This window comes from Trichechus manatus, unplaced genomic scaffold (genome assembly GCF_000243295.1).
Source record: "Trichechus manatus latirostris isolate Lorelei unplaced genomic scaffold, TriManLat1.0 scaffold00024, whole genome shotgun sequence".
Classification (NCBI taxonomy): Eukaryota; Metazoa; Chordata; class Mammalia; order Sirenia; family Trichechidae; genus Trichechus; species Trichechus manatus.
Genome location: NW_004443960.1, coordinates 22,912,444 through 22,919,167, shown reverse-complemented (window position 1 = coordinate 22,919,167; position 6,724 = coordinate 22,912,444).

Below are 6,724 nucleotides of genomic sequence, written 5' to 3'. Positions count from 1 at the left end.
TTGTAACACATTCTATGATGGTTTACGGTTAGAGAATTATTTCAGCCCTTCTCTGAACACACAGCTGAGAACTGTTGGCGCAGACATTTTTACAGCCTCATTGCCAGCAGTGTGAGGCAGAGCTCCTTAAGACGCTGACCCTTTGATGAAGGGTTTTGCTAACTCACTACCTAGTCTCTCTCTAAGTTTCTGTTTATTGTGTGCCAGTGATTCTATTTGTTGGCCTGCATCCCGTGCAGCGTTATTACAACCAACGCTTTGTTTTTGTTGAACAGCCTCCTCCTGCCCCAGTCATGCTGTAAGTTTGACTTGCTTTTTGTCTTGTGTGGTCTGGGCTCAGCAGTAACTTCTTCCAGGGAGAAGTTAACACAGCTTGATAACTGCACAAAGGTCATTCTTAGATAAGACTTACTGCTTGGGGTTTATTTGAAGGTTGGTATTATTTGGTGTAGAATGGCCTGTGTAATTCTTAGAACAGCTAACACCCATGAGCCCTTACTAGGTGCCAGGGACCATGGTTAATGAGATGAATAAAACGGTGGTTTTAAACGACCTCTAAAACCAGTTGCTGTCGAGTAAATTCTGACTCATGGTGACCTTATGTGTGTCAGTAAAACTTTGCTCCATAGAGTTTTCAATGGCTGATTTTTTTTGGAAGTAGTTTGCTAGGCTTTTCTTCTGAGGTGTCTGTGGGTAGACTTGAACCACCAACCTTTCGGTCAGCAGTGAGTTTGTTAACTGTTTGCACCACCCAGGAACTCCTAAACAACCACTGCAGAGGTGCTATTATTATTATTATGCCTGTATTACAGTTATGAATATTCCTATTTGTACAGTTGAAGAAACAGACTTACTGTAGCAGTTACTAAAGGACAACCCTGGGATTCAAAAGTCAGGTCTGTCAGACTCTACAGTCCTAACTCTTAGCCCCTACCATATAACTGTATCCCTATCCTTTACCTAAAATGAAACTTAGAACCTGGTAATCCATCCGTCTCATCACTCAGCTAACTGCCTACAAAGGCAGGAGAGTAAACCAAATTGTGGATCTTGCACAGCAGACCTTGTTATAGGCAGGCAGGACTAGAAATCACAGAAACATTTTAGCCTGTCTTTGCTACTTCCCACCATTTTCTGCTGGAGCCCCTTTCTACCTGTCCTGGTAGGTACTCCACCAGCATTTCATCCCCTGAACAGGTCCTCACCCCGTGGTTCTCAATCTTGGCTGCGCTTTGGAATCAGCTAGGGAGCTTTTAAAAAAATGCCTAGGCCTCACCTGCAGAGATTCTGATTTAACCATCTGGGTTGGGGTTCAGGCATCTGTATTATTATTTTTTAAACAACTTTATTGAGATATAACACACGTGGGTTCGCCACGAGTCAGAATTGACATGACGGCAACTGTTGTTCTTTTTTTGAAAATTGAGGTATTCATGAGTTTTTAAGTACACAGTTCAATGATTTTTAGTAAATTTATGGAATTAATAACCATAATTCAATTCTAGAACGTTTTCACTATCCTAGTGAGATCCCTTGTGCCCTTTTTATAATTAATCCCCATTCTCATCCCACCCTCAGCCAACCACTAATGTACTTTCTGTCTATGGATTTGCCTTTTCTGGTTATTTATATAAATAGAATCATCTGCATTTTTTTAAAACTTTTTTAAAAAATAATATTTTACTGTGTTTTCGGTGATGCACTGTCTTTAAATCCCCCAGGATTGTAATGTGTAGCCATCGCTGAGAACTCCCTCCTCAATTTTTTTTTTTACTACCATTCCCCTGGGTTCAGAGTAGCTCAGAAAAATTAATAGGGCTATATTTTAGATAAGCTGTGAGCTAAATAGGTCCTAACTAGTAAGCTGGACTGAGACCTAATGATCATTTATAACCTGCTTTCTATGAGAACGTGCTTCTCAAAGTCCAGATCTGCTGACTATGGAAGAAACACTTGCAAGAGGGCCTGCACAACCTGTCCTCAGACATGAGTGCTGCACGCTGGCAGCCTCACACTGAGTCAGAGGCGAGGTGTGGAAGAGCTGAGCCCTTGGCTTTGTGTGGCCTTGCCTTTTGCGCTTTCACTTTAGATTTTCTGGTGGCTCTTCGGCTCCTCCTGGCCGCTTGCATTGCCAGGGCAGTAAACTGGATCACCCTCCTGTGTCCTATCACCACCACCAGTAGGTCTTCGCTCTACACGCACTGTCTGTGTTGTGGGGTTTTGCAAAATACTTCCCATGTATTTCTGCCTTTTAAAGTAAATTTTGACATTTCAAAACTCAGATGCTTCCAGGTCCAACCAGGTAGCATAAATGAGTAAGCAGGCTAGGGAGTGAGGGACTTGGAAGTCCCTATAGATGCGTTTGAGGGGAGTCACAGTGTGAGGTGGTTAGGTTCGTTCCACCTTTGCCATAAGCAGGACTCGTTTATGGAGCTTAGGCCACGTGGTTAGAGCAGGGATAGCAAGTAGATTCCATTTCATGTGCCAGAAGGGGCACAGAAGCCAGCCAACCAAACAGAAAGCCGCATGGATAAGCTTACATGTGTAGGAAAATGATAAAGCTAACTCAATTTGTTTTAAAATATAATAGTTCACTTTAGTCATTGATTGGAATTCGAGTAATGCTATGGAAATTAAGTTAAGATTTTGTTATTATTGTTTAAAGTAAAAAATAAATGTTATCTATATTAGGGAAGCTGTGACTATGTGGACACAATTCTATCATTTGGGAAAATAATTCAGAGTATAAAACTATTAGATGTATTTTCCCACTTGTTGTTAGGTGCTGTCGAGTCAGTTCTGATTCATAGCAGCCCTATGTATAACGGAACTATTACCCATACTATTACCAAATGTTTTCTATTTGATCATTTTCCCTCTGATAAAGATCCTTTTTCTTTTTCGAATTATGCATTATGCATGGATCTTTTTTTTTTTTCTTTTCTAATACTATCCTTCTGGAGTTGTATAAGCCCTCTTTTAAGACTTTTTAACTACTTTTTGGAATGTGTAACAAATTGTTTCATTTATAAAGTATCAGAGGGTACTTTATTTTTAAAATCCAACTAAGTAGACTTCAGGTTCCTTCCCAGAAATTTAAGACAGCTAATCTAGTGAGATAAAACAGTAAAAACTTACGCAGTAGTCCTGCAGCTCAATATGAACTGAAATCATTGCATCCAAACTCAAGGCAAAGGCTCCTGTGAGTTTTGTAAACACTTACTTAACAGGAGATGACAGTGTTGCACAAAATCTGATTCCCAGCAGAGTGAAATACACTGCTTAGCTGTGGGGCTGGTCACTGCAATTACACTGTGAATACAAATTACATTGCGTGCAGTAACTGTTTACGTTGTTACCCTGTGTAGACTGTTCAGATTCCGCAGTAGATTACTCATAGTTTATCTTACTCATCAGAGATGCATTTAGATATTTTCAGGTATAGAATTTAAAACCAGTTTACTAAAAACTTTCTCCATTCCCTATTTGTTTTTTGTTTTAATTGGTATATCAAAGTGAATTTGTAATTTAAAAAAACAACAGAACTGTGGTCTCTTGTATGACAAGAAACAATAGTGCTATGATCTTGGGAGCAATGGGAGCCATTGATGTTTGATGTTAGTATTGACAGCTAACAGCAACACTTTGAAATGAACAAAACCCCAAAACCGTTGCCACTGAGTTGATTCTGATTCATGACGACCCCATGTGTGCAGAGTAGAGCTGTGCTCCATGGGGTTTTCAAGGGTGTGACCTTTTGGAAGCAAATTGCCAGGCCTTTCTTTCAAGGCACCTCTGGGTGGATTTGAACCTCCAACCTTTCAGTTAGTAGTCTGAGCGCTTAACCGTTTGCACCACCCACGGACACACAGATCACATATTTGCTATCCCTAGTTAGAGAGTGCCCTGGGTGGCAGAACGATGAGGTCCTGCTGTTAAGGCCGTGGAATGACTGGAAGGATTGAGAAGGACCGATAAGCAGTCTTGAAAGGCCAGTGCATCTCAAACACTGAAGTGCAAATTAGGAAAGTGTAGAAATCGCTCCTCAGAGTGAGAAGAATCTACCTTTTGGAATGATTAGAAAGAATTGGGTTTCATGGGAAAATATGCTCAACTATACATAATGTAGAGATGGGCAAACTATGGCCTGTAGGCCAAATCTGGCAGCTTCAGGCTCAGAATACTTTGGAAATTTTTAAATGGTTGGGGGAGAAAAATCAAAAGAATAATATTTTTTGATATATGAAAATTATGTGAGTTTCAAATTTCTGTATCCATAAATAAAGTTTTATTGGAATACATCCAGGCTCGTTTGTTTATATATTGTCTATGGTACTTTCACACGCGGCTGCTTTTTAGTGGTAACTGCAGAGTAGAGTAATTGCAGCAGAGATGGTGTAGCCTGCAAGCCTAAAATATTATTTGGCCCTTTCTAGAAAAAGTTTGCCAATCCCTGATACAGAGGATTGTGTTTATTTATATTTTGTCCTGAAATATGTTTATAAGTAGAAATCAGAGAAAGAAAACAATAGTTATAATTTTTCAAGGTTTTTTGGGAGGTGAGTGGGTAGAGGAGAGACATTATTTCTTATTTCTGTCACCAGTATTGGGCTGTGCCTCCACATTTGGACTATATTCTCAAAGTCAGCCACCCCAATTCATTTTGGCAGCTGCTTCTTTACCATGAGACAGAATGTCTAGGAAGAGAAAATATACCTTCAGACCAGCCTCACATGCCAGTCCTCAAAGTGATTCTGAAAAGCCTGCTGAGGAGGTGGGCACCACACACACCCTGTGAGAATCATTAGTGGCGATCAACAGACTTTTTCTAAAGAGCCAGATTGTAGATACTTATAGCCCTGTGGGTCATACGTTCTCATATTCATCTCTTCCATTGTGACATGAAAGCAGCCATAGAAAATACATAAACAAATGGGCATGGTTGTGTTTCAGTAAAACTTTATTTATGGTTTACAGTGATGGAAAAATCACGTTGATTCAGGGTAAGGGTTGCACAGCTGATGAATGTAATTGAAGTCAGTAAATTGTACACCTGTAAAAAGTTGAATTGACAAATGTTGTGTGATAGATATATTTACACACACAAAAAGAGTGGCTGTTGAGCCTGCTTATGCATAACCAAACACCTCATGGGATTTGGTTTCTTGGTTTGGAGGTTTTTGGTCATGATTTCATGGGGACATCCCAGTTAATTGGCATAACATCGTGTTTAGTGCTTCTGTTCTACTTCCTAATTTGTTGTGTAGTGCTTAGAGTCTTAAAAGTTTGCAAGTGATCATCCAAGTTACAACTGGTCTCTATTCCCCTCGAGCAACGAGGAAGGAGAGTCAGGACTAGGAGGAGGAAACGGAACGTGTGGCTAATTGCCTCCATGAACACCTGCCTCCTTTGCCATGCGACCAGAACTGGACAGTGCCTGCCTACCATTACTGAATGTTTTGATCAAAGATTCTATAGAAGAATCCTGATCAAAAGGTGGAAAATGTAGAACATAGTTTCAAATTCTCATGGAATTCAAACCTTCTGTAGCCATGGAGGCTGGATGAACCCCTGAAACTATTGCCCTGAGATAATCTTTAAACCTTAAACCAAAAATATCCACTGAAGTCTTCTTTAAACCAAGCAATAGTTTAGCTTAATTAGTAAAGAATGTCTGCCTTGAACATTAGACTCTTTTAAGAACTGTTTATATGTGATTAAATTGAACAGCAATTCAAAAGATTAGATAGGAAATTTAGGGGCAGTGAGTTTATGTTAATGGAAATTTGGAAAAGGAGGGTAAGAATGGTTACACAGTTTGAAGACTATAATCATTGTCACTGAATTGTACATGTAGAAATTGTTGAATTGGTTTATGTTCTGCTGTGTATATTCTCAACAACAATAACAAAAAAATAAAAAACTATGGATACTGAAATTTTCATATAATTTTCTCGTGTTAAAAATGTGATACCTCTTTTGATTTTTTTTCAACCATTTAAAAATAAAAACTATCCTTAGCTCACTGGCCATACAAAAATAGGCAGTGAGCTAGATTTGGCTTGCAGGCCATAGTTTGCTGACCCCTGGGGTAGGTAAACAAAGTGGCCAGGACTGGATGGTCAAGCACTCTGGGTTTAAATCCCTTAATCCCACTTACTAGCAGTGTGGCTCTGGGCAAGTTAACTCTTAAAAGCCTCACTTCTCACTTTCCTCATCTGTAAAACAGGAGTAACAGTAGTTCCTACATCACAGGGTTGTTGTGAGAATTAAAGTTAAGTGAGAGAATAGATGTGGAGTGCAGTCCAGGGCCTGATGCATAGAAAGCACTCAGCCAGTGTTAGCAGCTACTGCCCTTGGCAATTCTGAGGACCCTAGCTAGGTCCCAACAGCCTGGGGGAACCCATTTATGATCTGGAGGTTTGACAGACTGTTGACGTGTCTTCAGTCCACAATTTGATTAAATTTAATATGAGGAGGGTTAGGGCTGTGTTCCCTTGATTTCGTGCCATTAAGTTTAACTTGTTTGAATAAATTATAGTATATTTACGTGATGGATTGCTGAGCAGCCATAAAGAATGAGGTAGAAGTGTTCATCTGTGTCCTGACCTGGAAAGAAGCCCCTTATATATACCTGTATGTATGTCCATCTCTGTCCTGACCTGGAAAGAAGCCCCTTAGATATGCCTGTATGTATGTCCATCTGTGTCCTAATCTGGAAAGA